The sequence below is a fragment of the Symphalangus syndactylus genome, chromosome 6 (genome assembly GCF_028878055.3).
Source record: "Symphalangus syndactylus isolate Jambi chromosome 6, NHGRI_mSymSyn1-v2.1_pri, whole genome shotgun sequence".
Classification (NCBI taxonomy): domain Eukaryota; kingdom Metazoa; phylum Chordata; class Mammalia; order Primates; family Hylobatidae; genus Symphalangus; species Symphalangus syndactylus.
This window is the reverse complement of record NC_072428.2, coordinates 73,840,447-73,868,297: the sequence shown is the minus strand read 5'-3', so window position 1 is coordinate 73,868,297 and position 27,851 is coordinate 73,840,447. Positions and strand designations below refer to the sequence as shown.

Sequence of the window (27,851 nt, the reverse complement as noted above, 5' to 3'; positions counted from 1 at the left end):
CTGTAGGAAAACGTGACTGTTCTCCAATCAACACATGGCCAGCTATCCAAACCCTATTTTCTTGCATAGAAGAATGTCGAATTTTTTGGGGGGTTAGTGTCCACCAAATTGCTTGGGCTTCACAGGTTTCATCAACCTGTAAACTCAAGGGTTGAGTCTTGAATGGTCTGAGAATCAGTAACACTCTTAATTGCCAGTGATTGGTTTAGAGAAGGCAAGTTAACTAAGCTCTTCTACTCTCAGTTTTTTATTTAACTGTAACAACCATCCATCGTGACTTTTCCAGAAGGACCCTGCTTGAAAATGTTAGAGCAGAACTCATACTTAGACCCAAATCAGAAAAAGCTAGCTTTTACTCTCCAAGGTAAAGCAGACAAATCGAGGTAAAGTCACTTCTCCAAGGTAAAACAAACAATCATTGTTTTTCTAGGCTGCTATGTTAATTCAATCAACAAAAACTTTCTGGCATCTTTACTGTTCTTGGACTGTCTGTTAATTTGGTGATAAACTGGTTAATATTACAACATTTTTCAAAGACAGGTAATTAAAATTACAAAAAGATTGATAAACTGTAGGAGAGTACACAAAGGATAGAAATATTTTCTAAGCTCTTTGGAAGCATTATCATTGCTGTTTCACGCAGTCAGAAAACGAGTAAGTATTATGCAATAATAACAGGCACTAGAGAGTAAGTCAGAGTTTTAAATGTATGTTTTGAAAAAAAAAAAAGAGAAAAAAAAACCTAGGCCAGGCAAGGTGGCTCAAGCCTGTAATCACAGTATTTGGGGAGGCCAAGTCAGGTGGGATGCTTTGACCTCAGGAGTTCTAGACTGGCAACATGGCAAAATGTCTAGGTTGGCCTATCTCTATAAATATATATGTGTGCATAATAGCTGAACATGAGGACCCATGCCTGTAGTCCCAGCTACTTTGGGAGATGAGGCTGAAGGATTGCTTGAAGTGAGAAGTAGAGGCAATAGTGAGTCTTATTTCCACCACTGCACTCCAGCCTGGGTGGCCCTGTCTAAAGCAAACAAAGAAACAAAGAAATGAAAAACCTAAATCCTGGTATCTACACTGTATAAATATATGATCCCTCTATTTCTGACATTTCTGCATGATTGCCAGTGAGACTTTTCTGCAGAAATACTAATTTCTTGCTTTCTTTGACAGACTGAAGTTTGTGAAGAGACTTTTACCGTTTTTTAGAAAAAAATGTTTGCCTGAATCATTCAATGCACTCTCTACCTATATATAGCCATACATTGTAACACAGGCACATTACCACTAGTACAGTAAAATGTAACACATTTATACACATAAATTACAACACCCATAAGCCATTTATAGATCCCACAGAGATTAAAAAATTACTAGATATTTGGAAACTATTGCAAAACGCTTACAATCTATACAAATAACTTAGAAATACATTAAGTAAAAAATTAATCATAACCTTAATTTGAGGAACATTTAGCAAGACAGATGACGAAAATGTTAATTGGTAAATAGGTTAAGTAAATGGAGCTTGTAAACCTAGGTATTATGTTTAGTATAATTTTAAAAAAGAAATGGAAACGTTTTTAAAACTCAGAAAATGAGATCATTTCATCTAAAAAAAATCTAAGTTTGCAGGTAAATTAAAGTCCCCAAATTTTGTTTGTTTTGGTTTGTAACCTAATAGTAGTTCCTACTCTGGAAATTGTGTACTTACCTCAGAAAAATATCTATGTTCTCACCAAAGCCTGCTGTCAAATAAGATGAATTCAGTTCAGAGATCAGAGCCTCACCGTGCAGTGCTTGCAGCTTTAGGAAGTCTCCAAGGCCAGGTGCAAAGCCACTCTGTGGGTTCTGGAGAAGAATGAGCTTGGCTCTTGAAGTGTCCTTATATAAATCTCTGAAGACCAACACCTTTCTTTCAACTGACTGCATTTCAGGGGGCATAGGGGGGTGTTAAGATAGATGATGATTAAGTCTTTTCAAAACAGAAGTTTATTTTTTTTTTTGGATGCAGTCTTGCTCTATTGCCTTGCCTAAGCTGGAGTGCAGTGAAGTGATCTCGACTCACTGCAACCTCTGCCTCCCAGGTTCAAGCAATTCTCCTGCCTCAGCCTCCCAAGTAGCTGGGATTACAGGTGCCCACCGCCATGCCTGGCTAATGTTTTTTTTTTTTTTTGCATTTTTAGTAGAGTGGTTATTAAAGTGCTGGGAATAGAGGCATGAGCCACCGTACCCAGGCGATTCACTTTTATTGTAATGTAAGAATTTAATCTAAGAACACTGTCGGCCTCCACTCCAGAAGGGACATTTCTCCTGCTCCTAATGCTCCAGATGACGGCTTTCAAGGGCGTCACAGCAACCACAGGATGTAGGATTCCCTCCTATAATACCTGGCATTGGTCATCCCAGCTCAAGGGGTAAAGCAGGGAATGTCTACAAAGCTCCATCTCAGGGATCTCCCTGGGCCATGGTAGTGTAGGACGTGTTGCTCTGAGGTAAATTGAAATGCATTTCTACTTGACAAAGTAATGATGGCAGGGCTTCATCTGAATGCATTTATTCTACCGCTCATGGAGAGGATTGACATGCCATGTCAGACACATGAGAACACTCTCTGCCTAGTTACCGGTGGCTCCAGATCTTCATGAAGTTATGGAAACCCGTGCTGCAGATTCTGGAGAAGCAGCTCAGACCTCGTGCAGACAAGAGTTCTTCAAGGACCACCTTGGCTATGCAAAGACTATCAGGCTCACCAACAGTCTGAGCTGGATGAGAGATAGAGCAAAGCTCGCAGGAGCAGCAGAAGCTGTAAGGGAGGGAAAAGGGAAGGAAGAAACCCTAGATTTCAGGATATCCCCTTTATCTCTATGAGAATCTCAGCCCCCACAAGGCCACCGTTCCTTTATCTGACTCCTCTTGGATCCAGGAATTTTCCTGGGTTAAGCCATCCAGGGATAGGACAGGAGATGCCATTTGGCTCTAAGAGCAGAGGAGAGAAACTCAGCAGGAAGAGTATCTCTATGGGAGGAAAATTCAGTTGAGCATGTTTGTAGGGTCACAGGGCCGGATATGGGTAGAGTCTAGTGTACATGTTCAGAAGCCACATTTCCCCCAGATCTTCTGATTCTAACAAGTACACAGAGCCAATCAAATGAAGGAGGGGCGGGTCAAGGGAATTCAGGGACAAGGGGAATGAAGGATATTAGTTGCAGGAGGATGCAGTTGAGGTCAATAGGCAGACATTCTCCTCTCCTCTTATATTGAGAAACAAGTAATTAAGCTTTAAAATGTTGCTTCTGCTCCGGGCCAAAGGCAGCAGAGCACTTCTCTCTGGTCTCGATATACGCTTGACCTATTTACTTTCAGTATTCCCAGTAAGATTTTGATTCATTTCACACGGAATAACGCTCACCTACCATGCTTAAATTGCCATACATATTATGAGACTTTACTGATCATAAGTGAGTTACTCTCAACCTTGAGATCTGGCTTCAGTTTTCTCTACTCTCATTCCTTTTCCTTTATATCAGAAGCTTCATAATAGGCAATGGGGGCAAATATGGTGTGGAGAAATAATCAGTTTACATTTTGATATTTTTAATGTAGTTATCGCTTCCTAAAAAGCTAGGAAAAATCTGAAATACATGAAATAGCCACGCGCCTTCGTTTCTAGCCTCTTTTAGGTATCTGCCCAAATATATTCTATACTAGGTCTTTTCTGACCATGATATTATAAATTCAATTTTGGGCCGGGTACAGTGGCTCATGCCTGTAATCCCAGCACTTTGGGAGGCTGAGTCAGGCGGATCTCGATGTCAGGAGATCGAGACCATCCTGGCTAACACGGTGAAACCCCATCTCTACTAATAATACTAAAAAAATTAGCCTGGCGTGGTGGTGGTCGCCTGTAGTCCCAGCTACTCGGGAGGCTGAGGCAGGAGAATGGCGTGAACCCGGGAGGCGGAGCTTGCAGTGAGCTGAGATCACGACACTGCACTCCAGCCTGGGTGACAGAGCGAGACTCTGTCTCAAAAACAAAAACAAAACAAAACAAAAATCAATTTTGTCTATGATACTTTATTTATTTTCCTTTCCTGCTGTATTTTTCTCTGAAGCACTTATCACAATGCGCTTCTTTATCAATTTTTTTTTTTTCAAAACATGGTCTTGCTCTGTCATCCAGGCTTCAGCATGGTGCCATATCAGCTCACTGCGGCCTTGACTTCCCAATTTCAAGCAATCCTCTCATCTAAGCCAGTGTCTGAGAATACAGGAACATGCCACAACCCCAGCTAATTTTGTTTTTCTTTTCTTAGAGATGGGCTCTCACTTTGTTGCTGAGGCTGGTATTGAACTGCTAAGCACAAGTGATCCTCCTGCTTCAGAATCCTGAAGTGCTGGTATTACAGGCCAGAGCCACTGTGCCAGCTTCACTTTCTCAATGTTGTATTTTGACTTGTTGACTTGTGTTTCTCACCCTGCGACCTCATTAGCTCTTTAGGTGCAAGAAAATCTGTCTCATTTGTTCGTTTCTGCATTGGCTTAGAATGCTTATTAAGACACAGTAGGCACTTGATATTTTGAAGAAAAAAGTATTGCAGTTATATCCTTAAGGATATCACCTTTAAAGCATCAAGATGACTTATAATATAAATAATTAAGCTGATGATATCTCTCTCTTTCTCACAGATGCAATTTCTTTCTTAGTGCTTGGGAGTGTCTTTAATATTATTTGTTTTTACTTTTCCATCAGGAAATCTTTACTTCTTTCAGAATGTATATGTAATTTCATTTCATCTCTTCTCTTCATAGTACTCATTTTATGTTTGAATTAGTAAATGATCCATACAGATTCTTCAGCCATGCATCTAGGCCCCATCTTGAACTACCCTATGCTACCTTTTCTGCTACATCTCTAAGCACTGCCTCTCTCATCATATGTGTGTTAATGACATATATGAACTAAGTGGAAATCCAATAGTACAATGGTTTATCTAGTATATAGTTTCCAGCACCCCCGCCCCAATTTACCTGCCTGAAATTCCAAGAAATTTTCTATTAACTTTTTATGTAATGTAGTTTAATTATATTTAGAAAATTAGAGAATATAGTTTTAAAACTTTTGACCTATATATACTGTTGACCCTTGAATAACACTGGTTGGAGCTATGTGAGTCACTTATAATTGGAGTTTCTTCCGCTTCTGCTACCCCTGAGAGAGCAAGACCAACCCCTCCTCTTTCTCCTCCTTCTCTGATTACTCAACATGAAGATGATGAGGATGAAAACCCTTATAATGATCCACTTCCACTAATTAGATTTAGTATTCCATTAATGAATATTAAATATATTTTTCTTTTGATTTTCTTAATAACATTTTATTTCCTTTAGATAACTTTAGTGTAAAAATACAGTATACATATAACATATAAAATATGCAATAATCAACTGTGAATATTATCATTAAGGCTTCTAGTCGACAGTAGGCTATTGATAGCTAAGTTTTGAGGAAGTCAAACGTTATACGCTGATTTCTGACTACATGGGATCTCGGCACCCCAACCACCATGGTGTTCAAGGGTCAACTCTAAGTTTCTTAAATATCATTCAAATAATCTGAGAATCTCTTTGTGAACAAAGATTTATCTTTCTGTGAAACCCTGTTTATCTCATGCAGTAATTATTGCATTTCATAGTGATAGTGTATTTCATCATGCTTACTGATATTTTATATCATTTCCCAGGAAACAAAATTGTTTTAGCTGAATATTTTGCTATTAGCAAGAAATCCTAATAAAAAGTTTGCTCCCTTTTGCTGTGCAGAAGCTCTTTAGTTTAATGAGATCCCATTTGTCGATTTTGGCTTTTGTTGCCATTGCTTTTGGTGTTTTAGACATGAAGTCCTTGCCCACGCCTATGTCCTGAATGGTATTGCCTAGGTTTTCTTGTAGGATTTTAATGGTTTTAGGTCTAACATATAAGTCTTTAATCCATCTTGAATTAATTTTTGTATAAGGTGTAAGGAAGGGATCCAGTTGCAGCTTTCTACATATGGCTAGCCAGTTTTCCCAGCACCATTTATTAAATAGGGAATCCTTTCCCCATTTCTTGTTTTTGTCAGGTTTGTCAAAGATCAGATAGTTGTAGCTATGCGGCATCATTTCTGAGGGCTCTGTTCTGTTCCATTGATCTATGTCTCTGTTGTGGTACCAGTACCATGCTGTTTTGGTTACTGTAGCCTTGTAGTATAGTTTAAAGTCAGGTAGCGTGATGCCTCCAGCTTTGTTCTTTTGGCTTAGGATTGACTTGGCGATGCGGGCTCTTTTTTGGTTCCATATGAACTTTAAAGTAGTTCTTTCCAATTCTGTGAAGAAAGTCATTGGTAGCTTGATGGGGATGGCATTGAATCTATAAATTACCTTGGGCAGTATGGCCATTTTCACGATATTGATTCTTCCAACCCATGAGCATGGAATGTTCTTCCATTTGTTTGTATCCTCTTTTATTTCATTGAGCAGTGGTTTGTAGTTCTCCTTGAAGAGGTCCTTCACATCTCTTGTAAGTTGGATTCCTAGGTATTTTATTCTCTTTGAAGCAATTGTGAATGGGAGATCACTCATGATTTGGCTCTCTGTTTGTCTGTTATTGGTGTACAAGAATGCTTGTGATTTTTGTACATTAATTTTGTATCCTGAGACTTTGCTGAAGTTGCTAATCAGCTTAAGGAGATTTTGGGCTGAGACAATGGGGTTTTCTAGATATACAATCATGTCATCTGCAAACAGGGACAATTTGACTTCCTCTTTTCCTAATTGAATACCCTTAATTTCCTTCTCCTGCCTGATTGCTCTGGCCAGAACTTCCAGCACTATGTTGAATAGGAGCAGTGAGAGAGGGCATCCCTGTCTTGTGCCAGTTTTCAGAGGGAATGCTTCCAGTTTTTGCCCATTCAGTATGATATTGGCTGTGGGTTTGTTGTAGATAGCTCTTATTATTTTGAGATACGTCCCATCAATACCTAATTTATTGAGAGTTTTTAGCATGAAGGGTTATTGAATTTTGTCAAAGGCCTTTTCTGCATCTATTAAACTAAAGAGCTTCTGCACAGCAAAAGAAACTATCATCAGAGTGAACAGGCAACCTACACAATGGGAGAAAATCTTTGCAACCTACTCATCTGACAAAGGGCTAATATCCAGAATCTACAATGAACTCAAACAAATTTACAAGAAAAAAACAAACAACCCCATCAAAAAGTGGGCAGAGGACATGAACAGACACTTCTCAAAAGAAGACATTTATGCAGCCAAAAAACACATGAAGAAATGCTCCTCATCACTGGCCATCAGAGAAATGCAAATCAAAACCACAGTGAGATACCATCTCACACCAGTTAGAATGGCCATCATTAAAAAATCAGGAAACAACAGGTGCTGGAGAGGATGTGGAGAAATAGGAACACTTTTACACTGTTGGTGGGACTGTAAACTAGTTCAACCATTGTGGAAGTCAGTGTGGCGATTCCTCAGGGATCTAGAACTAGAAACACCATTTGACCCAGCCATCCCATTACTGGGTATATACCCAAAGGACTATAAATCATGCTGCTATAAAGACACATGCACACGTATGTTTATTGCGGCACTATTCACAATAGCAAAGACTTGGAACCAACCCAAATGTCCAACAACGATAGACTGGATTAAGAAAATGTGGCACATATACACCATGGAATACTATGCAGCCATAAAAAATGATGAGTTCGTGTCCTTTGTAGGGACATGGATGAAACTGGAAACCATCATTCTCAGTAAACTATCGCAAGGACAAAAAACCAAACACCGCATGTTCTCACTCATAGGTGGGAATTGAACAATGAGAACTCATGGACACAGGAAGGGGAACATCACACTCCGGGGACTGTTGTGGGGTGGGGGGATGGGGGAGAGACAGCATTAGGAGATACACCTAATGCTAAATGACGAGTTAGTGGGTGCAGGAAATCAACATGGCACATGGATACATATGTAACAAACCTGCACATTGTGCACATGTACCCTAAAACCCTAAAGTATAATAAAAAAAAAAAAAAAAGTTTGCTGCCATGTTGAAATGATTAGATAGAACCCTTTTGCTATTGTTCTGCTGCTCACAGTAGCATAACAATTGACACCTTGGTTGTGCCCATTGCTCTGTCTGGTACACTGAAGCATATGCTCTCCATGGATTTCTGATAATATCGTGCATTATATTAATATTTTTGAAAGTAATAGCTATATATTTCTAAAGTGTCCAAGAACTGTCATAAAGTTCTATATTTTGTCACAGTATTTTCATTTCTTGAATTATTTCTTAAGAAAAAGTCTCAAATTTGGAAAAGAAATACTGGTTTGAAAAAGACTTGAGTTCTAAAATGATAATAGCAAGTATTTCAAAATAACCTCTTGCCTAAGAGAAGAGAAATTACTAAAGAAGTCGATATTCCCCAATGAGAACATTTTATAATCATTAGAATCAATGATTAGAGTCTGGCGTGGTGACTCATACCTGTAATTCCAGCAATTTGGGTGGGTGAGACAAAACTCCTGAGGTCAGGACTTTGAAACCAGTCTGGCTACCATGGTGAAATCCCATCTCTACTAAAAAACAACAACAACAAAAAACAGACAAACAAACAAAACTAGCCAGGCGTTGTGGCAGGCACCTGTAATCCCAGCTACTCAGGAGACTGAGGCAGGAGAACCGCTTGAGCCCAGGAGGTGGCCAGCCTGGACGACAGAGCAAGATTCCGTCTCAAAAAAAAAAAGAGATTATTAGAGATACAATATAAGAAGACATTTACAACAACATATGAAGTAAGCAGAAAGAATGTAAAGTTGAATATATAATTTGATTAATTTTATTCAACAAATATAGGAAAATCTTAAAGGGAGTTAATCAGTTAGTATAAGCATTGCATTATCTTCAGAGGAATATTGGGAGATTTGTTTCCTTATTGTTCACAATTCTTTCCCATTTTTTTTATGTGGGTAAAAGGTCAACAATGAGAATGAAAATGTAAGCAGATTCCATGAAGCTGATTTTCTATCTTTAAGAGAAATATGATGTTTTCTCTCCCTGACAAAACGTCTCATCATTTGAATTATAGTTTGTTAAGGACACACAGCTTTTTCTTCCTTGAGTATTTCTACATTTGTTTCATTTTCTCCAAATGATAGTAAAGATCCAGTCTGTGTCTCTATAAGATGTTTACAATTCTTGAAACACCTGAGCAGTGCATTGCACGTAATAATAGTAATTTCTCACTAAGTAAATTAAGTTGAACATTGAATTTCTCAACAAAAACTTTGAAATCTAAGGAAGAGACATGTCTTCATCCTGCTTTTCTTGTATGACTTCTTTCCACTGTATCAAAGGATACAGGGTGTTAACATAGGATACAGAGAAAGAGAAGTGTGTGTGTGTGTGTGTCTTTGTGCATTTACATGTGTGTGGCCACATCAATTTTTGTATTTGTAGCAATGGATTGTGAATTTGATTCAGAAACCCATAGCATTTTTTTGAAATTATGTTTTATTTGATTGTCTCATCTGTTTATGCGAGCTGCTAACAGATAGTCTGTGTTTCATTTACTATATACTATTTCAAAATCTGAGTTCGTGATGCTAAATTCATAAATGTTGATTAGAGCTGATATCCAAATTATGGGGGTTGTAGTTATTCCTATTTTTCCTTTGTCAACAGGGTGCAGTTGAAAGAAAAATATAGACCTCCCATTTCATTCTAAAACTATCTAGTGTGAGTTTAGGTAAGTTATTTAACTCCTGATCCTTTATTATCTCATCTATGAAATGGGGCTACTAGCCTCCCCAACTTGCAGAATTGCTCTGAAGATTAAAAATCATGTATTGTATAAACATTCAAAACAGTAATTGGCTCATGGGAGGTGACCAGCCAGTTCTAAATGCCAACTGTTAGTAAAACTACATTATAAAAAGTAAGAGATAAATGAATGAATATAATAACTAATGCTTTCTTAATGTAATGATGGTTTCTCATTAGTTAATTACATTGTGACAGAATGGTATATTGAATTCAGTGACTCATTGTTCATCTACTCAGAGCTTGTTGATACACTTTCAATTAGATCGAATCATTCTTATTGCAATAGCAAGCCCATCACTCCTTTTGGACTGTAAGTTCTGTGAAAGCAGGGAGCGTTTGATTCATAGCAGGCATCCAGATATTGTAGAAAGACTGAAATAAGCACCATGTTTTGTGTTCCTAATAGGTTTAGCTTTAAAAATTAGAATATTGTTAGTTATCACTTGGTAAATATTTATAATTTGTCAGGCATCTTACTAAACATTACTAGATTATTTTAATTTAATATTAATATTATTTCTGTGAGCAGATTACTAGGAGACCTAAGGTGAAGAAAGTCTTTCCTACATTTGTATACCTGGGTTTATCAGTTAGTTATTATCGATGTAAATAAAAATCACTATCTTTTTTCCCATTGGCACATGCAGCTGTTTATGTGCTTTCATAAGCTTTAGCAGAATAGTATTTTGTAAGATTTAAAAATGTGGTATCTATGTATTTTATTGTTCTTCATTTGCATATTATAGGAATTTAAAATACACATTTCATACTTGAAGAACACTGATTTGAATTGCACAGGTCTACTTAAGCACAATGTTTTTAAAAAATACGGTCAGCCCTTTCGATCTGTAGATTTCACATCAGCAAGCAAAGATAGGTAGAAAATACAGTGTTATTCACTGTAATCCCAAGTACTTAGGAAGCTGAGAAAGGAGAATTGCTTAAGCCCAGGAGTTTGAGGCTGTGGTGATGTATGATCAAGCCACTGTACTCCACCCTGGCAAAAGAGCAAAATTCCATGTCTTAAGAAAACATAATAAAATACAGTATTGAAGGATAGAACCCCACGTATGTAGAGGGCCAACTTTTTATTTTTAAAGATGGTAAACTTTATTTTGCCAAATTATTTTTTTCAAACTTATCTTTTTAAATATTAATATTGCATACAGAAAATGATTTTGTTAAAAATATCACAAAGTGCCTGCCTGCCTGCCTGCCTTCCTTCCTTCCTTCCTTCATTTTTTTTTTTTTTTAATTATGATGGAAGATTTTTTGAACTGTTTTTTTTTTCTTTTTTTTTATTCTATTTTATTTATTATACTTTAGGTTTTAGGGTACATGTGCACAATGTGCAGGTTTGTTACATATGTATCCATGTGCCATGTTGTTTTGCTGCACCCATTAACCCTTTTCTTTCTTTCTTTCTTTCCCAGGCTCGCTGCAGACTCCCTGCGTCCGGCTCCCGTGGTTCTCCTGCCCTGGCCTGCGGACTGCCTGGGATTGCCTGTGCGCGCCACCACCCCTCCCTCGTTTTTCTCCTTTGGCTGGAGTCGCGGTTTCACCATGTCGGCCAGGCTGGTCTCCAGCTCCTGACCTCCAGTGGTCTGCCCGCCTTTGCCTACCGAGGTGCTGGAACTGCAGACGGAGTCTGGCTCACTCGGTGTTGCCCGGGCTGGAGTGCGGTGGCGTGGTCTTGGCTCGCTGCAGCCTCCACCTCCCAGCCGCCTGTCTTGGCTTCCCAGGGTGCTGGGATTGCAGCCTTTGCCCGGCCGCCGCCCCGTCTGGGAGGTGGGGAGCGTCTCTGCCTGGCCGCCCTTCCTCTGGGTTATGAGGAGCTCCTCTGCCCAGCCGCCACCCCGTCTAGGAAGTGAGGAATGTCTCTGCCTGGCTGCCCATCGTCTCGGATGTGAGGAGCGACTCTGCCCGGCCGCCATCCCATCTGGGAAGTGAGGAGCGCCTCTGCTGGGCCGCCCTGTCTGGGAAGTGAGGAGCGCCTCTGCCCGCCGCCCATCGTCTGGGATGTGAGGAGCGCCTCTGCCCAGCTGCCCCGCCTGGGATGTGAGGAGCCCATCTGCCCGGCTGCCCCGCCTAGGATGTGAGGAGCGCCTCTGCCTGGCCACCCATCGTCTGGGAAGTGAGGAGTGCCTCTGCCCGGCCGCCCATCCTCTGGGAAGTGGGGAGCGCCTCCGCCCGCCGCCCACCGTCTAGGATGTGAGGAGCGCCTCTGCCTGGCTGCCCCATCTGGGAAGTTAGGAGCGCCTCTGCGTGGCCACCCCGTCTGGGAAGTGAGGAGCGCCTCTGTGCGGCCACCCCATCTGGGAGGTGAGGAGCGCCTCTGCCCGGCAGCCCCTTCTGGAACGTGAGGAGCGCCTCTGCCTGGCCACCCATCCTCTGGGATGTGAGGGGCGCCTCGGCCTGGCCACCCAGTCCGGGAAGTGAGGAGCCCCTCTGCCTGGCCGCCACCCTGTCTGGGAAGTGAGGAGCGCCTCTGCCCGGCCGCCCCTTCTGGGATGTGAGGTGTGCCTCTGCCTGGCCGCCCCGTCTGGGAAGTGAGGAGCGCCTCTGCCCGGCCACCCTCCGGGATGTGAGGAGCGCCTCTGCCCGGCCACCCCATCCAGGAAGTGAGGAGCCCCTCTGCCCGGCCGCCACCCCGTCTAGGAAGTGAGGAGTGTCTCTGCCCGGCCGCCCCGTCTGGGAAGTGAGGAGCACCTCTGCCTGGCAGCCCCGTCTGGGATGTGGGGAGCACCTCTGCCCGGCCACCTGTCTGGGAGGTCTACCACAGAGGCCAGAAGCAATGTGGGGGCTGGACGTGGTGGCTTACGCCTGTAGTCCCAGTACTCTGGGAGGCCGAGGCAGGTTGATCACTTGAGGCTAGGAGTTCGAGACCAGCCTGGCCAACATGGTGAAACATATGAAAAATACAACAAAGCAACCAACCAAGCGACAACAAAACAGGTCTAACCTGGAGTCATACTCTAATTTTTTTGATTTTCCTCCCTTTCTGATCTTTTATCCCACTTTCTTTTTCTTCCTCTTCTTTCTCCTTCTTCTTTGTCAAATAGAGGATTGAGTTATTATCATTGATCTATACAAAGTCCCTCTCTCATTTATTTTCTTTAATTCCCACCCCTTATTTCTATTCCCTGTCTTCCCATGTGCAACCTTCCTAATATGTTTGTTTTTATTTGTACTTTTAAAAAAATTAAAAAAAAATAAATTAGTTAATTAAAAAAAAAAAAGAAAGATTCATAAGAACAAGGATTGGCCAACCATGGTGGCTTATGCCTGTAATCCCAGCACGTTGGGAGGCTGAGGCGGACAGATCACCTGAGGTCAGGAGTTCGAGACCAGCCTGGCCAACATGGAGAAACCCCGTCTCTACTAAAAATACAAAATTAGCCGGGCATGGTGGCACATGCCTGTAATCCCAGCTATTCGGGAGGCTGAGGCAGGAGAATTGCTTCAACCTTGGAGGTGTAGGTTGTGGTGAGCCAAGATCACTCCATTGTACTCTAGCCTGGGCAACAAGAGCGAAACTGTCTCAAAAAAAAAAACAAAAAAAAAAAACAAGGATTATTTACTCAATTTTTGGTGAATCAGGGAGGTTGTGGTCATGGGTTAAATGAAGAAATAAATGTTTGCAAAACAAAAATTGTAAGGAGCACCTCCTACTACTTCACCTGCCTGAGTTCAAAAACAATCACAAATATGGAAGGCTTGCTGAGCACTCTCGCATGGCATTGTTTATCATTGTGCATCATATGATTATTGGATATTTACAGATTTTTATTTGACAATTAAAAAAAAATCACAAAGTAGGAAGGACATAAATCCAGAAGAAAAGGCTTTTAAGTGAGTCAATTTATTTCTATGGAACAAACCTCAACAATTATTTTTCCTTTAGCTTTCATATGTAAGAACTTTATTCACAGAATGATACTCATTACATGAGCTTGAATCTGAGAACCTCAGATGTGGCCAATAAAGAACTAATGAAAAATGTGTAAAGTAAGAAAATTATGAATGTTTTTCTAAAAAACAAAACAAAATAAAGCAAAACTGTCACGTTCCATTGGGACTCTTAGCCATGTTTTTCAGAAATATTTTCTTTTATATTATTGCCTACTTCATTGTCTTAACAATATGAAGACCAGGATGTCAAAGGCCGTTAGGTATGTGGTGAGAGTTATATTATGGCCAGTTAACCGAAGGGAGGTCAGATGTGGCTCCACATTCCACATCTGCAGCTACCTTTCCTCACTGAGGCAGAGCAAGGTAATCCAGAAAGTCTTTTCAGACTCTGAGAATGCTGCACTTACATTTTTCGGAAAATCACTTGAAAAGATGAAATATTAAATAATTTACACTAAAATCTGGATTATTAATCTGACAAATCAATTTGATTTGTTTAGTGTTTTTTCACATTCAGCTTGTTAATTCCACAGGGGGGGCCTACTTTTCATGTATACATGTCTTTTCTGCAGGACTTGAGTATGCACAAATTTTGATCTCTGTCAGTGTCCTGGAACCAATCCCCAGAGCTAAGTACAGTTTTGTTCTGAAATTTTTATTTCGTCTATAGAAATGAATTTTCATGAAGTTATAACTATATTCATTTTATTTCGCATTCCAATATTATTGAGAATTATGAATAATCAACCAATGTTTCTGTAATGAGCATTTATTGATCCTTAGGGTTACCAGATAGACGTTTTTACAGGTAGGAAAAGAAAAAATGATTCCCTGTTATAATATGACTTTTTCTTTTTTTTTCGTACTGTGGAAAAATATCATAGATGATTTCTTGCAAGCCAATAGAAAATTTCAATATATATGTAGTAATGATAAATATAATATTCTCTCATACAATGTAATATAATTTTTGCATATCTTTATTTTCAGTATCTTTTTGTTTCTTATTTTAAAATAACGTTTATTTTAGAAAGTGTAAAGATCAAGAAAGCCACAGCAGAAAGTAAATATCTGCCTAATTCCATCAGAAAAATATGAAATCATGGCTATATTCTTGTGTGTATAATTCTAGCCCTTTTCCTATTTTAAATATATTTTTGTGTACGTATACACAAAACCCAGTAAATCTCTCTATATGTAAGGTATATAATCAACACATCTTTATTTGTTCTTTTTCATATTTTTGACATTTAGAGGTGTTTTTCTTCCTAAATCATGACTATTGTAATTTTTTTCTGCCAAACATTGACTATCCCCAGGTTGATCTTATATGTATTGAAAGGGGTTAGGTCATTGGACAGCCAGAAATGGCTCCATCTTTCTGTCCAGGGATTATCAAAGGGTCTGGCTTGGGAGTAAGAGCATGTTTTCAACAGTTCGATTGGTTGGCCAATGGCAGCATATTTTTAACTTACCCATTTCCCCAGCTTATTTTGTTGTTGTTCTTAAGAGACAGGTTCTCACACTGTCTCCAAGCTGGAGTTCAGTGTGCAATCTTAGCTCAGTGAAGCCTCAAACTTCTGAGCTTGATCAATCTTTCCACCGCAGCCTCCAAAATCGCTAGGACTACAGTCACGTGTCTCAGTGCCCAGCTAATATTTGTACTTTCATTTGTTGAGACAGGGTGTCCCTATGTTGCCCAGGATGGTCTCAAACTCCTGGCCTCAAGCAATTCTCCCACTTAAGCCTCCCAAATTTATGGAATTACAGTAATGAGCCACCGCTCCTGGCCTTATTTATCTCTTCAGAGTTTGTCCTTCCTTTCTAGGTCTATGACATGAAAATGTCTTTGCCCATTCCATAAAACATTCGTCTGTCGTGGTCATATGAAACATTACAAAATTATTTTTGATGTTTCTTCATGTTTTATGTTAAGTATGCTAACATGATACTGTGGCTTTTTTAAAAAGGACAAAAAAACCACAATAGATGGTTGACTAATCACAAACAGGACTTTAAGGATCACAGTTGTGCTGTCATTTATTATGACATATTAAAAAATCAGCACTTACTTGTAATGTGCCTTGAGACAAACCATTTAGCAACTTGATTTCTCAGACCTCAGTTTCCTCCTCTGGGAAATACTAATATCAACTGTGTGTAGTTTATCTTGAAGAATTAGAAAAATTGTAAGTAAATACTTTATTACCAAGCACGATTGCTGTGGTTATTTTATCTTTGTTACTGTTGTAGCATTGAACCACTTACCACTTTAGGTTATTTGTTCGAAGTCAAATATTATTAATTAACACATATTTCATAAACTAGTCTTTTCCATTTTATTTATTTATTTTTTAAAGGATGGAGCCTTGCTTTGTAGCCCAGCCTGGATTGCAGTGGCCTGGCATGATCTCAGCTCACTGTGACCTCTGCCTGCCGGGTTCAAGCAATTCTCCTGCCTCAGACTCCTGAATACCTGGGACAACAGACACGTGCCACCATGCCTGGTTAATTTTTTGTATTTTTAGTAGAGACGGGGTTTCACCATGCTTTCCAGGCTAGTCTCGAACTCCTAACCTCGTGATCCACCAACCTTGGCCTCCCAAAATGCTGGGGTTACAGGCTTGAGACAGTGCGCCTGACCATAATAGTCTTTAGAGTTGATTTAATGTGGAAGTTTAGTTGACAAGTGGCTGGTTCAAATTGTTAAATTAGAAATATTCAATGTTAGAATTGTTGAATGCCCTTGTGTTTCTCTTCCATATCATTTGGGCAACTAGTAAACAGTATACTGTTTTATCAACAGGTATGTCATCTATGCTACAAGCAGCCACAGCAAGTATTCAGGGGAGTCATTTCCAGGAATTTCTAATGCTCTGTTTGATATTGAAAGGAAAGTGGACCCATGCAAGGCTAAGGGAGAAGTGAAGAGAAAGCTTTGTTGCAGCCTTCACTGGGCAGGCAGCTTCAGAGGCTTTGAAACAAGTAGCCTAAGAGGATTCCTTAGAGAACCCGTATTGAATTTGTGTGGTATGTCACTCAGAAAGAATCATGATGGGTATATTGATATATTTTAAAATTAGTATTTTAGAAATAAAGATGGATAGCATATATAGTTATGTGAGTGATCATATATTTGCCTGTGTACATATTTTTTCTTTTATTTTCTCGTGGATTAAAAACAAAAAATCAAAATTTATAATTATACAAGATTATTCTGAAGTAGAAGAATCAAAGTCATTATTAAATCCAAGGGGAATGGACAAATATCGTAAAACTCTCATCTGGCATTTTCGAGGAATCAAGTCTAATGTGTCCATGTCGCTTCACACATGGGAAAACATCAGTTTGTCAGAGAGCACACTGCGGAATATGCGCAACTGCTCCAAGCCAGATGTCTCACGCCCTGCCTGGCCTCCAAAGGCTGAGAGGATCACTATCTCAGTGCACTAGTTGGGACACTGATTAAACTACACTTTTAGTATATGTAATCACTCTTTAGCATAAGAAATCACGATGTTTTATTAAAATATTTTATTTATGTAAAAGACTATAATATAACACACAAGTATAGAGAAAAATAGTAATGAACATTTGTGAACCTACTAGCCATATTAAGAAAATAACATTTCCAATATCTTTGGGTTCCCCGTGCACTAATGACAGTTGTGCTTTTTCACTGTCTGAATTTTGTGTTTATCTTTATTTCCTCTGTTACTCTTTATAATTTTATCACACATGGCTATATTATTTACAGGTTTTATGGTTTGACTTTAGGTAGTTTTGAACTTTTTAAAATAAAATCATACCATGTATAGTTTTGTGGTACTTGATATTTTTCCACTGGTCTTTAAGTGTTCAGATAGATAGATAAGTAGATAGATGATAGATAGATAGATAGATAGATAGATAGATAGATAGATAGATAGATGATTGATAGATAGATAGATAGATAGATAGATAGATAGATAGATAGCGTTTATTCAAATGAAAGGAAGATTCAGGGTCTGTCAAGACAGAGAAAACATATAATAATGTGAATAGGGAAAGTTAATATAAAGAATGATTAATTATAACAGCATTTGAGCAAGGAAATATTGTCTAGTAGAATGTAAGGAGAAGTCTAAATAATACGTGATGAGCACATATAAGGAATTGCCATTGTGTCCAGGGTGAAGTTGGAGTAGCCAATGAAGAGTCCCCTCACCCCTTGGCCTCACTGAATGTTAAGTAGTCGCTGTGCTGTTGCGCTTGAACAACTTGCTTTAAATCCACACTTCAGAGCTCCCCAGAAACTTGCCTTCAGGGCCACTTGTAAAGCTGTTTGCAAAGAAATGTCATGCCAGACAGGCTCCACTTCAGATTTGGCAAAAGACAGTATCAGGAGAAGTTCGTGGCTGCTCAGTTCTCCTGGCCACCATGAACTTCAGGAAGTGGATGCTATAGCAACTGCCTGAACTACACAATCTGGGCATTGGTGTATCCCTGTATGCCCTCCGGGCCAGACACTGGAGGTGTCATTTCCAAAGCAGATTGGAAGCGCTTTTTTGGAATTTCTCTCCAATGCTTTCTACTCACACAGATTGACATCTTAACACGTGGCAAAGAAAAAAATATTTAAAGAGTCCAGATCTATTTATGTAAACAATCAAGAGTGAGTTTGTAGTGGAAAACCCAAAGTTGGATAAATGGTACATAATGATATATATTTGTTCATTTTCTGCTGTTGTACATTTGGAATGATTTTTGTATATTGATGTTGTGAACATGTCTCCTAATGTAAATAGCCAATAGATTCTCTTTCTGGACAGTATCTTCTGATAACTGGAATGTCTGGGTTATAAAATTGGTGGATCGTCAATTCTATTGGGCAATGCCATAGCGCTTCAAAGTAATTTTATTTATTTATATTTCCACTGACAAGGTAATCATGTTATACAAAATAATAGAAGTATAGATGATTGTGGCAAGTTAAAGAAATACAAAGAACTCACCCTTACTAGAATCCAAGGCATTTGTGGGAAGAAGAATTCATACACTGAGCACCAAATACATCAAGTACGTTTTGTTTGACATCTAGAGGAGTGTAACTACTTTCCTGTAGTTTATCAAATTCCCATAATAAGGTTAAGCAGGTAGGAATATAGGCACATTTCCATTTCAGAAAGCATTCTGGCCTAGATAGAATAGAAGGATATCAACCCAGGAAGAGAACAGAACTAATATTTTGTGTGTGTGTGTGTGAGACAGGGTCTCACCCTGTCACCCAGGCTAGAGTCAGTGGCACAATCCCTGCTCAATGCAAACTCTGCCTCCTGGGTTTGGGCAATCGTCCAGCCTAAGACTTAGCTGAGGTTACAGGCATGCACCCTCATGCCAGTCTAATTTTTGTATTTTTTGTGGAGATGGATTTTCACCATGTTGCCTAGCCTGGCCTCGAACTTCTCAGCTTGACCAGTCAAGCCACCTCGGCCTTCGAAAGTGCTGAGATTACAGGCATGAGAGACCATGCCAGGCCCCAAAATCTTTTCTCATGACAACTGCTGTCACTTAGACTTTACTATCAGAAAAGATAAGACAACCCTCATCCTTTGGGTTTCAGCTTAGGTGTCATTTCTTTTAGGAAGACTTTTAGGATGACTGTCCCTTCCTTTGTATCAACTACTAGACCATGAGCTCCTTAAAGACTTAGTCTTGGTTTTTTTTTTTACACTTTTTTTAAAAATTTTACTTTAATTTTTGGATACATGTGCAGAACGTGCAGGTTTGTTACAATTTTGGCTCCAATCTCTACCAGTAAGGAGAGTCCATAGCAGACACTTACTTTGTGAGTAATCAGAGTAGCGCACATAAAAGACCCTCTGAGACATTCTGTGCTTTGAAAAGAAGAGCTACACTGCACACTAGGATTTCCACAATGCCTTTGTTATGGGGTTTGGCCGAGCATGCCCACAGGATTTTTGTGATGTCATTGATAGAGGGTCGGACAGTATGGTAGATGTAGGACAGTGTGCATATTATTATTCAAAAAGGTGGACCAAAGCCTGCACAATACTTGAAAGCTTTGCCAACTTTCAATCAATTCTGCCAGCATGCAAGAAGCGTCTCCCCAAAATATTGTATGTAATTTGGTGGCTTAGGAAGACACTTTGGCAACATATTTAATGTCACCTAAAAGAAAACAGTTTTCAGAGACAGACTGCCTGGTTTCTAACCCTAGTTCTCCTACTTAATTAGAGTATGCCTATGGACAAATTATTAAAGTTTCCTGTTCTTATGTTTCTTAATCTTTAAATGAGTATAAAATATTATTTATCTTATGGGGTTGCTGTAACAATTAAGTAAGTTAGAATATGTGAAGCACTTAGAACAGTTTTTAGCACAGAATTGGTGATCAATAAATGTCTGATATTTTCACTTGAATGACAGAGTATTTTTTAGTTAGGGAAGGAAATACTGCTTCTTCTCTCTTACCTACCCTGCATGATAACACACTTGTAGTAAAATAGATAACTTTTTCTGCTTCTAGCACTAAAATTTGCAACTATTTTTTATTCTTTCATATGCATCTCATAAGTTGCTTATTGTTTATTTCTGTCTAATACAGGGCAGTCTACAAAATGTAGAATCAAATTTTTACTGAGAAGTGAGAATACCAGAAAGTCTTTCTTCTCTACACTTAGGTAGATAATATGCAACATTTTGAGAAGTGTTTGAATCTGTTTCCAAAGAACAACATTTGTGGAAAAATCTGCATATATATATCTATGATTACCTTTTTCTTAACTTTATTGGATATATTTTTTGGAGCATAATGCTGATGAAATGACACTTCAGAAAACATACTAATTTGCAATGCCATGGACTGATTAAAAAGACAGCCACTTCATCTTTTTCTAGGATATGCTGGCTTTTATGAATTTTATAATTTTGTAAATGTCTCTTAATATGTAAATGGTGACTTTATATAGATTTCTACTTTTTCAATTTCTAGCAAGGTTTGTTAATTTTAAGTTTATAGAAATGACCTAAATCTCCAAACATTAGATAATTTATGAATACAACTATGTATAAACACTGATGATTTATTAAATCATGGTAAAAGACAACAAAATCTGTTAGTATGGCAACCGTGTTACAAATAACTTTCATGCACTATTAAAGATGATTATGGACATAATTATTGTGTAAATAACAGCCAGGTGCCATGGCTCATGCCTGCAATCCCAGCACTTTGGGAGGCCGAGATGGGTGGATCACCTGAGGTCAGGAATTCGAGACCAGCCTGGCCAACTTGGTGAAACCTTATCTCTACTAAAAATACCAAAATTAGCCAGTCACAGTGGCAGACACCTGTAATCCCAGCTACTTGGGAGGCTGAGGCAGGAGAATCACTTGAACCTGTGAGGCAGAGGTTGCAGTAAGCAGAGATCGTGCCATTGCACTCCAGCCTGGTTGACAGAGGGAGACAGCATGTCAAAAAAAAAGTAATAATAATTATTATTATTGTGTAAATTAATTATTATATAATTTTAAAAATATTAATACATAACATTGTTGTAGATAGTTATGTACATATATATGTAAAGTTTCAGTTTTAAAATTATTCAAAAAGGAGGATAAATAAAAAACAGATTTTATTTTATAAATCCATCATTGGGAAATAGTCATAAAATAGTAAAAATAAGAAAAACAGCTAATTATATCAACCATTATGTATATGATTTTGTGAAACACAATTAAGTTCCTTGTTATACCTTTTTAAACAAGAGAGTTACACAGCACAGATGTGTTGGTAATCCCAGTTAATGTTTTATCTTTGAACATATTCAGATAAATAACGGCTAGGCACTTAAGCAATTATAATTTTAAAACGGAGTGAGAAACAAAATTTTAAAGTCAGCATGTGATCCGGTGCAGTGGCTCACACTTGTAATCCCAGCACTTTGGGAGGCCAAGGTGGGCAGATTACCTGAGATCAGGAGTTTGAGACCAGCATGAGCAACATGGTGAAACCCCGTCTCTACTGAAACTACAAAAATTAGTTGAGCGTAGTGGTGGGTGACTGTAAACCCAGCTACTTGGGAGGCTGAGGCAGGAGAATCACTTGAACTCGAGAGGCAGAGGTTGCAGTGAGCTGAGACCCAGCCATAGCACTCCGGCCTTGACGACAGAGCGAGATACTGTCTCAAACAAACTAAAACAAAAACAAAATAAAAGAAAAATTAGCATGTGATAATATTTAGTGAAATAATTGTTATAGTTAAAATATTTCTTTGAATACCGTGTGTTAAGTCAACTTTCTTGCATCTCATTCCAAACTTATCTGTTGAGCTTTGAGCCCCCAAGTGTGGTTTTCAATACTTTATAAACCTAATCAGCCAAGGTTGGTGTCAACCTTTTCAGACACTGTAGATGAGACAACATTTCCCTAAGACTGGGTATGAGGAAGGTGAAAGCAATAGAATAGTATATAGAGTATATAGAGTAAAAATATGGTAGAAGTAAAAAAAAACTGCATAATACGGTGTATGGCTAAATGTTTTTTAACATGTAGGTGAATCAGACATGGAAAAATCCTAAAAGAGAGATTAATAGAGGAAATAATTGACTCAGTAACAAACCAGGAGTCTTTATAAAGGTTTGATTTAAAAAGGGAGAGAGAATAGGAACATTGAAAAAGATGGACAGAAAAAGATAGCAAATATTCAAGACTCCTTGCAAGAGTGAGGCAGAAAGTTTATAAGTTGCCTGATTACACCCAGCATATAATTATTTGAAGTTTTCTATTGAGAGTGAGAACATGTAATCCTTTTAACCAAACGTCTCTGCAGCACTATGTGTCATTAAGGAAGAGGATAATCAGTATTCAATATCAAAAGATGCATATATTTCTCGAAGAGGAGGAGCAACTGCATCTGCAGGCACTGGAAAGAGAAGCGAAAGAGCTTTTCCAACAACTACAAGTCAAGTGAGAATGACCCAACATTTAGAAGGGACGAAAGACACACACAGAGAGCTGTGGGAGACATGCCCCATGCCTGACGTGGAGCTGCTCCAGGTGAGGAGGGAGGATCCATCCTCAGAGACAGGAAGCCTTTGCTGGACAGTGCTGCCAGGACATGCAAATATCACCTGCATATGTCACTGCTCTAAGCTAAGTGACACATGCTGTCTGACTTCCACCATTTCATTTCTCCATTCACTTATTACTGCATACTTTGGTAATCTTTGGGAAATTTTTGCCATTTTAGCTGATAACATATAACAATGTTCTCTTCAATATAATTTGGAGTGCTGTCCACACAGAGAGGTCATCCAAAATCATTAGAACTCTAGGCCAGGGGAAGGTTAGTAATACTCCATTTACATGCCCTAGTTCCTCCTCACTCTGATGTCCCAGACAGCAGTGATTTGCTGAAGACATTGAGGGGTTTCCCCTTTCCTGCGCAAGATTTCTCAAAGCTGCTCATCAATGTCCATGTACTCTGTTTCTCATATGGTTCTCTGTTTTGTTTTAATAGTTGTCATATGTGGTCAGAGCTTTCCTTGGAAATAAGATTAGGAAATTAATGACACTGGAAACCTAGATATCTTTGCTTTACTCTACCATCTCTTGCTGAGCTCCTTTCTTCTTAATGCCCACTGATGAAGCTTTCTATTGTTTAGTTGAGGTTCTGTTATTAATGTAGCCTTGAATGATTCCTTAGCAGGAAATAAAAAGATACACATTATTAAAACACTAAAACAGAAAGAAACAAGAGTATGAGAAAAGATGCGAAAGGAAAAATCTCTCATAATTAACATTATCTTTTATTATTTTGCAGGATGTGGGAAATGTATCAGCAAGATGAGTTTACACTAAAAACAAGGCTATTTCTGAAAAGTTTGATCTCTTGTGAATGAAGGGGATGTATACATTTTGAGTACTAACATCGTTGTCAGTGGCTATTTCCAATTTTGTTTCAAAAGAGGGCCTGAGGTCTTCTTCTCTTTGGTCTGGAAAGTTTTCATCTTAAAATTTGTATGAATTAAAATATACATAAAAACAATTTGCCATTAGGAAGTTTGTTCTCCCAATTCATCCATACTGACCAGCCATACCCCACAGATCTTAATACAAAATTACTCTGAGTAATCATAGAGGAGTCTTCTACTCTACAGGGGTCAGAGGTTTAAAAAAAAAAAAAGACAGAGGGAGGAGAGAGATTCCCTAAGGATGGGTTGAAGAGGGATGTTTTGTTCCTAAAAGCATCAATGACCCGGGCCTGCTCCATCACCGTACACCCAGTTCTAGGAAAGACCTCAGGAAAATGGTTGCCTCAGGACCCTCAGCAGCAGGGTTCTCAGGCTGGAATTAGACTCCTTTGATTTCCACAAAAGATTAAAGCCTTTTGTCTCAGTGAACATTCTCTGTTAGACACTGACTAGCATTAGTGACAACTGCAGCCTGAGGTTCCAAAGGTTTTTGTCTGAGTTTTCTGCTCTCTGAAATATTCCCAAGATTTCTGCCTACCCTCAGGGGGTGTGATGGGCAGAGGGAGGTAATGACTTTTAATGATTTTAGAAGTTGTGTAATGTCTGAGAATAACATATCTGGGGAAATTGGGTTTTTATGGAAGTAAAATTTAGAAAAAGTAACATCCTTATGGTCCCTAGAGTGTGGAATAAAATGTACAACCAGTTAACCAGAACTGGCAGAATTCTGAAGAAACATCTTATATGAAAATGTGATATCTTTGTATGACTGTGTGATTAACTCTGGGCCTGGAACTATAACTGATGCCATTTTTTGTGCAGGACTGATTTGGCACAGATGCAAAAGCCTCAGCCAGTGAACCCAGAGCTCACTTCATGGCGCATAACTGGAGTCCTAGACATGCTCAACAACTTCAGAGGTAAGAGCCAGCTGCTTGGCAGTCCAGCCTCAAATTATTTCCTTATTGGCTCCCTTGGTTGAGGCTTTTCCCATTTAAGTTTTATTAGTTTTGACGTGTAGGTAATACATACTTTTCCAAAACATGTGCATCTTCTCTACCTGCATAGTAATATTACAATGATCAAAATGCAATTTCCTGACTTACAATTTGATGAAAATGTAAAGAAAGATACACACTTTATCTGCAGAATAAGAGGACAAAGAATATTCAGATCATGTAGCTATGAAGACACTAGTTCTCATGGTGGCATCAGTATTTCGTGTTTATTCAATTTAATTCAATTTTGAAGGCTTAGATTTGGCATAATGGTTTTTAATTCTTTCTATTCTATGTGCATTTACATACATTCTACAAGTAACCTTTATTATTTACAAAATCAGAACATTTTGATCAACAAAGAAAATGACTGAAATATCCATAATCAGGACAATTCTAATGCCATCAGATACATCTCATAACAAGTGAAAAGTGAGGTATCTGTGAACGTGGCTTAACCATGTTAGGCCCATTCTAGAGAGCAGGTCTAAGTAGCAGAGGGCAGGAACCCAGAGTAGATTGAATCAGGAGCTAAACAGATAATGTAAAGCCAGAGTATTCTTTTCAGAAACTTATAAATTTTACATGTGTTATTTTCTACCAAATTTTTTATGTTTGAGACTATAACAGGCATCACTTACATGCCAATAAATATATCACAGCAAATTGATGTCTACCTGTTGATGATCTTAAAGACAAATAATACAAGAAGATTTTTCTATTGAAGAGAAAAACACATTTTAGATATGTCCTGAAACAAAATATGCAGAGATAGACATTAAATCATTACTTCGCCCAGTGATATGGTCGCGTTTTTTCTCTATTATTTATGGAATAATACATAATTGTATGTGCTGTAGAGGTGTAATAATATTTCATCTTCATGGATGCATGGGGCTGAACTCTCTTGGCTTCCTTTTTTCTGTATTTTCTTGGAAGAAGAGCAAATGAAGTGAATAATTGGGCCACAGAGCCTCTGTGCCTCAGAGCACTCACTAATATAATATTTTCTCCTTGTCAGTGGATAATGCTCTGAGCAGAGAAATGATTCCTTGCTATATAAGCCTTGCTGAGGATGTGAGATATGTGATATTTGGAGATGACCATCTCAGTGCTCCCATGGATCCCCAGGGAGTGGAGAGCTTTGCTGTGTGGGGAGAACAAGCATTCACCTCCCGCAGGCATTACTGGGAGGTGGATGCAACCCTCTCCTCCAACTGGATTCTGGGAGTCTGTAGAGGTTTCAGGACTGCAGATGCCAATATCGTTATTGATTCTGGTGAAACATTTTTTTAAATTTCCTCAAAAAGGAGGAATCACTGTAGTCTTTCCACCAACTCCCCACCTTTAATTCAGTAAGTACAAAGGCCTCTGGGTCGGGTTGGGGTGTTTCTGGGTTATGATAATGGATCTGTGAGTTTTTTTGATGTTTCTAAAGGTTCTCTTATCTATGGTTTTCCTCCTCCCTCCTTCTCTTCCCCTCTGAGCCCTTTCTTTTGCTTTGGTTGTACATGAAACGTTGGTTTCATGATGATTTATTGTGACCTCCCATATATGAGGCAAATAGTGTCCTAAAACCCTACGTGTGAGAGCCTGTGAGCTCATTGTAACTTCATGGAATGTAATTACTTTATGGTTATAAATGGGATAACCACCTTGAATGTGTACATTTGTTAATTAAGTTATTTTATTTAATAAATTATTGTAGAATCTTTACTAAAACATCAATAATTTTTTTGTACTAGTTTTGTTGAGATTCATTCACTTACCGTGAAAGTCATGTTCTAATGTATTTAATTCAGAGATTGTTAGTATATCACACTTGTGCAGGCATCAGAGCTCTCTACTGCCTGTGCACTTTTATCACTTCTGGAAGAATCCCAATACACATTAACATTTATTCTCCATTCAACCTCCGCCATTCCTTGACAGCACTTAATCTACTTTTTATGTTTTTGCATTCAGGTAAATAAAATTATACAATGTAAGTTCTTTTTTTAATCTGATTCCTTTTTCAGAGAGTATGTTTTCAGTTTGTACACACTGTAAATCATTTATCTTAGTTGTATATTTGAACCAGGCTGTCGTAGAATAATGAAGTTGTGGATATCTTATCTTACAAAGAATAAAAAGAGTGCTTATTTTCTTTTTAAGTCTGAGCAAGTTAAGTTGACCTCACAGACTTTATTGTTTCTCAACATCCTAGTTATTAATCACATTTCAGCTCATACAACAGTTTTTCAGTGCTGGGTTGACGTTTCATGAGAATCCCTTTAACCCACACATTTGCTAATTCCAAAATTATCATTTTCTTTTCCAAATTCATTCTTATTCACAGTTCTTGATTTTCAAGCACGATGGAAAAGTCTATCTGAGCGAGAATTCATTCGGATCTTTCTTCGTATTGCTCCAAATTAGTAAGGATCATTAGTCTTAAGACTAGGAGAATATTCAAAAATGAAATTCTGGGTTCCAGACCTCACCAGAAATTCCTGAAATCACTGTCTGGAAAAGTGGGGTTATTTTTAAGACTGCTGCATCTGTTTCTTCCTTCTCAAGGCCAGGGTGTTGAAACTTGCTCCAGGCAGGGATATCTGCCTTTTATAGTTGAGGTTCTCTGGAGGCCTACACGGTTCAAACATTCCGAATAGTTTGTTCATCTATTTTTCAGAATTATATATTTAAATATAAACTAGAAATCACCAACACTTTTCACTGCTAAAATACTTTCCCCTTTTCTCTCTGGCTTCCCCTGGTTGACTTTGTAGCCATGTAGTAAATGTAATATTTTCTCTTTCAGATATGAAGGCTTTTGAGCAATAAACAGGCAATTAGGAATAGAGATGCTCACTTCCTTTATTTTTCTTTCATTTATTTTTGGTTTTCTTTCTTATTTATTTATTTATTTACTTATTTATTTATTTTTGGTTTTGCAGAACTTTCATTGAACTGCTTAACAAAATCACTGTGTATGGCAACAAAATAGATGACTACATGGGATGGGGGATGGAGAAAGTACAACCAGCACAAGGCAGTATCACTATCTGAATCAATTATACCTTCAATATCAAAGTTCCT

General features: G+C 38.6%; 1 pseudogene; it reads left to right on the top strand.

Annotated features, from left to right (window-relative positions):
• The window catches only part of LOC129484733 (tripartite motif-containing protein 64-like), a 97,864-nt pseudogene extending 71,576 nt beyond the window's left edge, over positions 1-26,288 (top strand).
• The last annotated feature ends 1,563 nt before the right edge of the window (positions 26,289-27,851 follow it).